This window comes from Megascapheus bottae, unplaced genomic scaffold (assembly GCF_031878675.1).
Source record: "Megascapheus bottae isolate mThoBot1 unplaced genomic scaffold, mThoBot2.hap1 HAP1_SCAFFOLD_195, whole genome shotgun sequence".
Classification (NCBI taxonomy): domain Eukaryota; kingdom Metazoa; phylum Chordata; class Mammalia; order Rodentia; family Geomyidae; genus Megascapheus; species Megascapheus bottae.
Window position 1 is genome coordinate 41,569 of NW_028327276.1, and position 11,399 is coordinate 52,967.

The following is an 11,399-nucleotide window of genomic DNA, read 5'->3' on the forward strand; positions in this document are numbered from 1 at the left end:
TTGACATAATTGTTCAGTGTCACTGTAGGCCCAAAGAAATGGGATCAAATGGCCATGATGTAAAGCCTGAAACTGTGAGGCCAAATTAATCTTTCCCCACTTGAAGTTCTTTGGTCAGGTACTTTTTTTATAGTGATCAACACTCCAATCCAATATAATTGGGATTTTTCATACAGTAGATAGTTTAAAGTACATTAAGAATATGGAATGAGAGTAAGTATATGATAATGTCTGCTGGAACAAGATTCATAAAATACTTATTATCCCAGTTCATTCTGTTTTCTTCTGTGTGTCTTTATCTCTCATTCTTGGTCTTAGAATATCTCATTCCTTCTCTTCTCTGAACTCCTCTTTCCCCTACATGAGGGTCATCACGAAACCACCCTGGCAATGTTCTAGAGACCTTGAATTGCTCATTGCCATAGTGAAAGTTGGTGAAGAATCCAATTCCTCTTTCTAGGGAAATCTATGGCTAGTAGATCATCTACCAGCCAGAGATCATCTTTAGGCATCAGAAAACCTCATATATTTGACCTTCATTTTGGGGAGTGGACTCAATTCCAGAAGCTGTAGGGAATAAAGAATACGAAATGGAATGTGTGATGCTCTGATGAGAACCAAGCCAATAGCCTATGAGGCTACAGATGTGGGCCTCCAAAGATCAGGAAATGGTTAGGAGTCACAAGTCCTCTGCCAACATTGATTGTGAAAGAAGGGTTACAGATGCGACCAGGCTAAATGTGCCACTAACATCTCCCCATAAATAACTTTTTGTGAAAAGAGAAAATTTACTTGGGAGGAGTTTCTACTCCTTGAAACTTACTGCTCAAATTTGTATCAGTTCTTCATTCTCCAAAGTAATCCAGGCTATCCTACAGAAAAGGGGTTAATACAATCACAGTGCATATCTGGCCTGGAACTTTCTTACTTCTCAGATTTTCAAGTAGCTGAGATTACAGGCATGCCTCCACAATGCCCACCTTTCCTTAGATTCCTTTAAAATGATTTTATTATTATTTTTAAAAACTCATTATAAAGGTGTTGTACAGAGAGGTACAATTACATGAGTCAGAAGGATAGAGCTTTTTGAAAATATTGATTCTTATTTCTTAAATACAGAGTTACACACTCGTGCCTATATCCTACAACATTAAGGAAATGGAAGGAAGGTAGGAGTGGGTTGGCACGGAGGGAGGAGAATGTTGAAAGTGTGACCTTACTCACAATGCACTGAATTCTCAAACTGCTTTTTGGAATGGCAACGACTTACAGATAGTAAAAATAGAACTTAAAATGCTGTTCATCATAGTAATTCTGAATTTGGGCATTCCCACCCATTTGTGTCTCATTGCTCTCACTATAGGCTTGGCCCAGAACAAGAATACAAGGTTACAAGGCCAGTAAATAACTGTACATTAAACAAGGCTGTATTAAGCCAGGCTTTTATTTTCACTAAATCACCATGAGCTAAGCATTTCCTTAATATTTTATCATGAATGTTTCAGAACCGGCAAAATCAATACATATAAAAGACTAAGTATCATAACCTTGTTCCTACCTTTGGAGTTAAAAATGTGCCAGTTACAAGAAGACAGACACAGGTCACTGTCCCTGTGTGTCCTAGAAAAGAGGAGAAATGAGTTCAAGAAACCTTAGTTCCAGTGTAAAAATACACTCACAAATACTCATTTGGTATTGGTACTGTTTCTTCTGAAGTGTTGCTGTCTCAAAATTGCCATTTGAGAAATGTTAAGACTTTCTTTTTCATTAATGTAATGAAAATAATAAATAGTGCCATGCACGCTGGTCCTCATGTATAATCCCAGATTCCCAGGTGGGAAGATCAGGATGGTTATGATTCCAACCAGCTCAGGCAATATAAGCAGGACCCTATTCTCAACCAGCAAGATGGGCCGGGTGCTTCACATCTACAGCCCTCATCGTGTGGGAGACATAGAAGAGGGTTTCAGATAGATGGCAGCTCAGGAAAATGCAGGATACTGTATCTAAAAAAATCTGAGAGGCAAAACAGAGCTGGGCATATACCTGAAGTGGGAGAATGCTTGCCAAGCACGTGTCAGGTGCTGAATGCAAATGCAAGCAGGAACCCACATTACCAACTAGAACTTGTAGTCCCTATGTAATTGTATTATTTGAATTGTATTGTGAACATTTGCAAAAATAAAAATGTAGAGAGACAAGCATAATGAATATGCATATTTCTATTCCTCAGATTATGTAATTCTAAGTATTTTGCTGTAGTGTTCTTGCTTACTTTCTACCTCAGCTTGCATGCCTACTTTTCTCTCTTCTCCCTCTCTCTTTGCCCCTGCCTGTGTGTGTTAGTGTGTGTGTATGTGTCATAGTGTTTTGTAGCAAATATTTGACAACTATAGCAAATCCTTGACTTCTTCCTGCTTCAAATCACGCATCCTCTAAGTCTCTTCTGTTACCTTCCATTTATATCTTAGTTTTGACCTAAAAAATTTAAGTTTGAAAATACATTTTTTCTTACTATATTTATCCTTATAATCTAATTTTTAACATACCGTTTCACCAGAAAAAGGACATATTTTTCATCTATTCTTTAAACATTTTTTCAACTGGAAGAACAGTTTTATTATCTTCACGTACAGAGAAATGAACATTGCACACGTAACCCTGCTTAGTAGCCAGTTCCTTAGCCTTTGCCTTTTCCAGCTTGCCAATTTGAGTCACAGATTTTGGACTGAGGCCGTTGCCTCCCCAGTGAGGATGGATCTCATTGTGAGTATATGTGAGTATATGCCTGGGTGAAACTTTCACATAGTCAAACACAAAGTATTTTAAATGCCAAGTGAGAAGTCATTCATGTTGAGGCCTGGTTATCAGAAGATATGCAACTGGCTAATTGATACATAAAGAAATTTTCAACTTCTTTAATGATAAAGAAGATACAAATAGAATCCGCGCTGACCAAGGCAGAATGGAAGTCATAAGAAAACAACAGCAAAGGCTGGAAAGATGGAGCAGAAAGATGAGAATGAACTATATTAGTATTTGAGGTTTTTTTTTTTTTGCCAGTCCCGGGCTTAAGCTCAGGGCCAGAGGACTGTCCTTGGAGTTTTCTCAAGGCTAGAAGTCTACCACTTGAGCCTCAACACCACTTCTGGCTTTATCCAAATAGTGGTACCAAGAAATCGAACCCGAGTCTCCGTGCATGCTAGGCAAGCACTCCTCCACTAGGCCAAATTCCAGGCCCTTTTGGTTGGGTGTGAAATTAGTATATCCACTACGGAAATCAGTATACAGTGTTTTCTTCAAAACACTAATTGTAGATTTACTTGTAAGTTTTATACGTCTCATAAATTACAAGGTAACTTCTCATTTTATAGAATATCTTGTTTGTGATTTTGGATGTGGTGAGCTGTGTGTGTGTGTGTGTGTGTGTGTGTGTGTGTGTGTTTCATATGGTTTACTATGGAAAAATCTTAAACCAACAATTTAATGATACAACTTAAGATACTGGAAAAAGAGTACCAAACCTAAGCAAAATCTAGTAGAAGGAAACAAATTATTAAAATTAAAGCAGAATCAAATGAATTAAGAATCCAAAAAAACCCCAGAATTAACAAAACAAGGAGTTGGTTCTTGGCAAAAATTAACAAAACTGACAGACCCTTACCAAATCAGATCAAAAGAGGAAGGGAGAACATCATAGACAAGAAGGGCAATATCACAGGAGAAATTATCAAGATCCACAGCATCCCATGGGATTACTTTTCAAAACTTCATGCCAACAAATTTGAGAATCTAGGAGAGATGTATGAATATCCAGTAAATATTGAAATAACCAAACTGAACCATGAAGATCTAAACCTACTAAACAGACCCATTTCAAGCAATGAAATAGAAAAGGCAATAAGAGACCTCTCATCCAAGAAAAGCCCAGGACTTGAAGGATTCACAGCTGAAATCTATAAGGCCTTCAAAGAAGAGCTCACACCAATACTCCCCAAACTCTTCCATGAAGTTAAATTGAAGGCTCTCTACCAAACTCATTCTATGAAACCAGATTAACCCTCATGCCAAAACGAGACAGGAACTCATCAAAGAAAGAGAAACAGAGACCTAGTACTTTAATGAATATTGATGCAAAACTGCTCAACAAAATATTGGCCGATCAACTTCAACAACTCATCAAAAAATTATACACTGTGATCAAACAGGACTTCTCACCGGGATCCAAAGCTGGTTCAATACATGCTAGTGGGTTAATATAATTCATCACATCAAAAGTAGCAAGGACAACAATCACATGATCATCTAAATAGATGTAGACAAGGCATTTAACAAGATCCAACACAACTTGATGCAAAAAGTTCTGGAGAAAGTAGGAATCATGGAACATTCTTCAGTATAATAAAGACTGTACACGACAACCCTACAACTAGCATTAAAGTAAATGGGGAAAAGGTAAAGCCATTTCTTCTGAAATCAGGAATGATACAAGGATGCCCACTTTCTCCACTCCTGTTCAATATAGTATTAGAATTCCTAGCTAGAGCTGTAAGGTATGAGCCAAACATAAAGGAAGTTGAAATAGGGAAGGAGGAAGTGAAACTTTCTCTCTTTGCAGATGACATGATTCTTTTTTCCGCACATATTTAATTGTAATTAATAGAAGGGTTACATAATATTCACTATAGAAGGTGCATTACTTCACATACTTTGATACTTTTCTCATGTCATAGTCCCCATTTCCCTCCCCCCTCCCCCTGTTCATCTTGATTTCCTCCCTTCCCTATCCAATTTCTAATAGCCAATTAAGCATATATAAAATATATCAGATAACAAGGTGAAATATTGTAATAATATGAGATAACCAAGGGACAGCAAAAGAGATAAGAGATAACATGGTACATTAAGGACAACAATCATTATATGGCTTTTGTTTCTATAACCTGGAGGTGGTTACTAGATTTTGTTCTATTGTAAATCTCTGCTAGGAGAGCCCAAGGTTTCTACTGATTATGAGCAAATGAGCATATGATTATGCCAAATGAGGGAAACCGTTGAGCATATGTTCCTTTGAGTCTGGCTTACTTCACTTAATATGATTTTTTTCTAAGTCTTTCCATTTCCTTACAAGTGGGACAATGTCATTCTTTCTGACTGCAGCATAGAATTCCATTGTGTATAAAGACCACATCTTGTTGATCCACTCATCACCTGAGTGTCATCTGGATTGGTTCCATATCTTTGCTATGGTAAATAGTGCTGCAATGAATATCATTGTGCTAGAGGATTTAGTATGCCCTTGTTTCTGGACAATTGGGTAAATGCCAAGTAGAATTGCTGGATCATGGGGTGATCTATGTTTAATCTTTTGAGGAACTGCCAAACTGCTTTCCATAATGTTTCAACAAGTTTGCACTCCCAATAATAGTGTAGTAGTGATCCCTCCTAGCATTGGCTGTTGTTAGATTTCTTGTTCCTGGCCATTGTAACTGGAGTGAGGTGGAATCTTAGAATTCTTTTGATTTGCATTTCTTTTTATGAGCAGAGATGTGGAGCATTTCTTCATGTGTCTATAGCCCATTCTTATTTCTTCTTCAGAGAAGACTCTCTTTTAATGTTTGGCCCAGCTTTTAATGGGATGGTTGTTTCTTTTTAGATTAGTTTTGGAGTGATTCAATTGTTTGAGCAGTTGATATATTTTAGATATGAGGCATTTTGCAGATGACATGATTCTGTACTTAAAGAATCCTATAATCGCCACTCCTAAGTTACTTGTGCTGATTCAAAACTTTGGCAAAGTAGCAGGTTATCAAATTAACCCTCAAAAGCAATGGCTTTCTTGTATGGCAACAAGTAGAAGACAGAGGCAGAAATCAGGAAAGAAACTCCTTTTGCAATAGCTTCAAGGAAAATAAAATATTTAGCAATTAACTTAACTAAAGATATAAAGGAGCTTTAGGATAAAACCTTTAAAATCCTGAAGAAGGAAATCAAAGCAGAAATAAGGAAATGAAACATCTCCCATGCTTGTGAATTGGAAGAGTGAACATGATGAAAATGGCAATCCTGCCAAGGGCCATCCACAAATTCAGTGCCATACTCATCAATATCATGAACAATCATGATAACAAGGATGAAAATGAAACCTATCTCCCTCACCCTCACCCAGTACCCAACAACTTCAAAAGGCTAGAGATTTAACCATTATAGTGTCACTCAAAAAGAATGGAATTGTAACACTGCTTTGGGCAAATAATTTGTGAATAGAACTACAAAAATACAGTCAGTAGAGCAAAACAATAAATACATGACAATACAGGAATGCAAAATGCTTCTTCACAGAAAAGTAGATAATCATCTGAATTGAACAACAGTATAGACCCACTAGACTTAACAGACATCTGCATATTATTTCACCCAGAAACAAGAGAATATACAATTTTTCAGCAACACCTGGAAATTTTTCTAAAATAGACCATATTTTAGGGCATAAAGCACACCTGTGCAGATTCAGAAACACTGAAATTATTTCCTGCATTCTCTCAGACCACAAGGGCATAAAATTGGAACTGAACCCCAATCTCCACCAAAGAAAGCCCTGTAACTCATGGAGATTGAAAAACACATTGTTGAATCATGACTGTGTCATGGATTTCAGAACAGAAATTCAACAGTGTATGGAAATTTACAAAAAGGAGCACACAAAATACCAGCACCTTTGGGACAGAGCAAAGGCAGTACCCAGCAGAAAATTTATAGCTCTGAGTGCCTACATTAACAAATTGGAAAAATCACAAACTAATGATTTAATGGCTCACATTAAACTCCTAGTAAAAGAAGAACATGACGGGTGGGAGTGCGAAGAGAAATGGGGACCAAGACACGAGAAAGGGTATCAATGTTTGTGGAGTAATGCACCTTCTATCTGGTGAATATAATGTAACACTTGTATGAATTACAATTGCAATAAAAATATATGGAAAAAAGAACAAATAAATCCCAATTCCAGTAGAGGGAAGCAAATTATTAAAGTCAAAGCAGAATTAAATGAATTGGAGTCCAAAAAAAACCATGGGAAGAATCATCAAAACAAGGAGTTGGTTCTTTCAAAAAAATAATAGGTCCTTAGAAAACCTTACCAAAAAAAGAAGAGAGCATGTCCCTCCCCCACCCCCCCAAAAAAACAAACTATGGACAAGTCTGGAAATATCACAGCAGAAATTACTAAGATACAGAACATCATAAAGGAATACATTTCCAACTTTATGCCAACAAATTTGAGGATCTAGAAGAGATGTATGAATTTCTAGCCAATATTAACATAACTAAGCAGAACCAAGAAGAACTAATCCAAATAAACAGACCTATTTCAAGTCATGAAATAGAAATGGCAACAAAAGATTTCCCATCCAAGAAAAGTCCAGAGCCAGATGAATTCACAGCTGAATCCTATGAGGCCATCAGAGTAGAACTTGCACCGATACTTCTCTAGCTCTTCAATGAAATTGAAAGTGAACACTCTTCTACCAAACTCATGGTACAGAGCTACCATAACCTTCATCCCAAAACCAGATAGGGACTCATCAAAGAAAGAAAACTATAGACTCATCTCTTTGATGAATATTGATGCAAAACTGCTCAACAAATACTGGCCAACCATCTTCAGCAACTCCTCAAAAAATTATACACTATGAAAAAAATTATACACTATGACCAAACAGGATTCATCTCAGGGTTGCAAAGCTGGTTCAATAGATGCAGGTCAATAAGATTCAACACATCAACAGGAGCAAGGACAAGAATCACATGATTATCTCAACAGATACAGAAAAGGCATTTGATAAGACATAACACCCCTTTATGCTAAAAGCTCTGGAGAAACTAGGAATCCATGGAACATTCCTCAGTATAATAAAGGCTGTGTATGACAAACCCACAGCTAACATTATACTTAGTGGTGAAAACCTAAAGTCATTTCCACTTAATTCAGGCATGAGACACGGATGCCCACTCTCTCCACTTCTCTTTAACATAGTATTAGGATTCCTAGCCAGGGTTTTTCATTTGTTCTTCCCTCCCATTCTCTATTTTCCTTGTACTATTCTTTGCTTCTTTCATCCTTTAAACACAAGATTAATATGTTAGCAATGATGAATCTATAGGAATTCCTTATCTGAGGAATAGCAGTAGGTATCTTCCTACAGTCCTTCAATATTTATTTTCAACTATCTTTTTACAAAGGAGACAGAAAGGAAAGCATCATTACCTTTCCCACCTTTGCAGTGAATTACGATGATGTTGTGAGGATCCTTGGATAACCAGGCAATGACTTCTTTAGAGAATGAAACCATCTCTCTGGTTTAATAAAGATTTTTAGTTAATTAAAATTCATTCCCAAATTTCAAGCCCAGTGAATTTAGTGCTTATCTGACCATCAGTGTGGCATCAGACTTACTCAAGAGTGGGGACATTGTGATCATCGATCATTATTCTATGCACTCGGTGATAAAAATACTTGGGGTCATAAGACCATTCACCTGGAAGAAATGAGATACGTATCAGGGTTGTATGCCTACTGACATGAAAGTTAGGAACGAAGTTTAAATTTTCTCTTAGGAATTCTTATCTCCTTTCAATTGTTCTAAAAGGATTTTTAACATCACCAGCACAAAGTTCCCTGAGAGGAACGCAGGCAGACCAGTGGACAAAAGAGCCAAAGAGACATGAAGGATGTTAGGGACAGATTCTTGTCCTTAAAGATTTTTTCATCCCAAGTAATCTAAAATCAGCTCATGCTTCATATTCCTTACCTTCAACCTTCTAACAGAGTGCGAATTCTATTTTCTAGACTGTATATCCTATCATCCTGCATTCTGCTTATTATATTTTCTAGACTGCTTATTCTACAATACTACATAGGTACCACTAATCAGAGGTTAATGGTGCTGTCTAAATGCTCAGTCCCTGAAAACATCATTAAATGTTTATTCTGACAATAAAATGCAATAAAAATGTACTTAAAAATCGTGATTGGGAAATCAGGGGACAGTGAAAAGAGGACAAAAACATGAGAAGGGGTATCACGGTTTGAGAAGTAATGTAACCATTACCTAAAAAAATCTAACTGTAACCCCTCTATACATTAACCCTAAATAAAGTACAAAAAAACCCACACCACCATAAAAAAATCTAGACAGGTGTTAATGTCTAGACAGGAGAAAAACTGAAGACAGACACAGCAGAGAAACTGGGGCACATTCTTCTCTTTCTTCTGTTTTCTTTTGTCGTTTCTCATCACGCGCCTTGTTCTCATCACCAACTCTTTCTGGTGGATCATGGAACATACTTGCTGAATTGTCTGTGATACAATCTGGCATGAGAGGCAGGAAGAGTTGATTGAGCATAAGAGCACGAGCAGATCTTTCCTGAGCACTTCCTCTGCAAGTCTGCCTCTTCGCTCTCACTGGCCCATCTCTCTCTTAGGGAATGTTGTGCTGCCAAGCTCACTTTTCCTACTACACAGCACCAGCACATTACAGAGATTTCTGATCTGACTTCTTACTATGTAATATTTACAATGAAATGAAAGATACACAAGGTGACTTTCTTACATATCTACAGTAGCAAATATATTAAAATGATATACATGCTACAAAGGTTGTATACAAAATAATGTCTGGTGTTGAAGAATGTTGGAGACCCTAGCCTGGGTAGGAAGCCATTTCCCTCAAAGCCTTGCTTAACCTTAAAGACTGGCGGCCGTTCCCCTGGCAACATTCATGAGTCATATTATTCTGAGAATTGTCACAATGACCTGATCACCAGATATTTTACATAGGTAGAGACTCACCGTAAACGTCAGCAAGCGGAATGCCACCGCCCTGCTTCCCCTCCCCACTTCCTCTTAGCTACTGCTTAAAAGCCTGCTAAAAATTTTAATAAACAGACCTTGACAACATATTGCTTGGTCTCGCTCTTCTTTCTCACCCTTCTTATTTTCAGGCTGTGTCCCCCTCGGTTCCCCCGGATAACTGGTCCCGCGGGCGGGACAAGTGGCGCCCAACGTGGGGCCCGAGAGACGGACATTCTGCCGGACAGAGACACGACTAGCCACACAAAAGGCTCCCCGGGAGCGGACAAAGAATTGGAGAAGACATTCTCACCGCTCATGAGAAAGGGCTTCTTCTAGTAAGCAGATTTTTCTCCGTCCCAGTCTAAGATGGGTGATCATATGTCTAAGGAGGCCCAATTTATTCAGGACCTTAAAGCTTCCCTCAGGGAAAGAGGAGTCAGAGTTAAGAAAAAGGATTTAGTTCAATTTTTCTTGTTTATTGGGGAAACTTGCCCCTGGGTTGTTATTAGTGGACCCACTATACATCCTCTTACATGGAAAAAGGTAGGGAGGGAGTTAAATGAGCTCCTTGCCACAAAGGGGCCAGATGCAGTCCCTACCAGAATATTTAGCTATTGGAACCTCATTAATGATGTTTTAAATGAAGGGCCAGAATCTGCCAAAGTTATTTCTGAAGCCGAGGCTTTCCTCGCACCCCCCTCTCGTCCCGTTTAGGCCACCTCACTCCACTCCCCTATGGAACCTGTCCCTCCATCACCTTGCCCTTCAGTAGTTATACCCATGCCTAGTACAGGAGAAAATCCCAAAAAACCTTATAATAAATGCTTTGATCTATTGAAATCTTTTGATCCCACCATAGATAGCCAGAAAGTTCAATCTGATAGGGAAGTTCCTTTGATCCTCCCTGTCTTTGAAAAAATAACCAAAGATATGCCATCCCTGCCACAGGAAAGCTTTAAACAAGCCAACAGTTGCCAACATCCAGCCCCCATTTCTGTTACTTATTCTGGACCTCCCCCCTACCCTCCCGCTTATTTTCCTCCACTGTCCATTGAAGCCCATAAAGCAGCTCTTATACAGACAAAAAATTATTTGTCACAGCATGTTGCAGGTTTAAAAGAGGTAGCCCAGCTACAAAAAGAACGTTCCCAGCTCTCAGTGAGCTTTGCCTCCCTGCACGATTCCATTAACCAGATCGCCTTTGACACCCATAAAAAATCTACCTATTCCAAACAGGGACGCGCCTTGCCCGCTTTGGCTTTTCCTGTAATGACTCGCTCAAGAGCCAAAACCGAAACTGCTTCAGTCACTGGAATTAGAGAAGAACAGGAAGGCGAGGAAATAGACCCCGACTCTGAGATGGAAGAGTAAGAGGCTAGTGATGATGAGGATTCCCCTAACACCTATAAAAAGTTAAAGTTTAAGGCCCTTAAAGAAATTAATTCAGCAGTTCGCAATTATGGCCCCAATGCCCCTTTTACACATTCAATGCTTAAGGCTCTTGCAGGTGATGGTTGTCTTACTCCCGATGAATGGCATTATGTTG

The 11,399-nt window shown here is 38.5% G+C and overlaps 1 long non-coding RNA gene across 1 annotated transcript in view; it reads right to left on the reverse strand.

Moving 5' to 3' along the window:
- Positions 1 to 8,729, reverse strand: part of LOC150040170 (uncharacterized) — a 38,542-nt gene extending 29,813 nt beyond the window's left edge. The window contains exons 1-2 of the long non-coding RNA XR_016534037.1: positions 8,456 to 8,729; positions 8,267 to 8,355 (exon numbers count right to left, since the gene is read on the reverse strand). This is a non-coding gene — a long non-coding RNA (uncharacterized LOC150040170). The remainder of the gene's footprint in view (positions 1 to 8,266; positions 8,356 to 8,455) is intronic.
- Between the last annotated feature and the right edge of the window lie 2,670 nt (positions 8,730 to 11,399).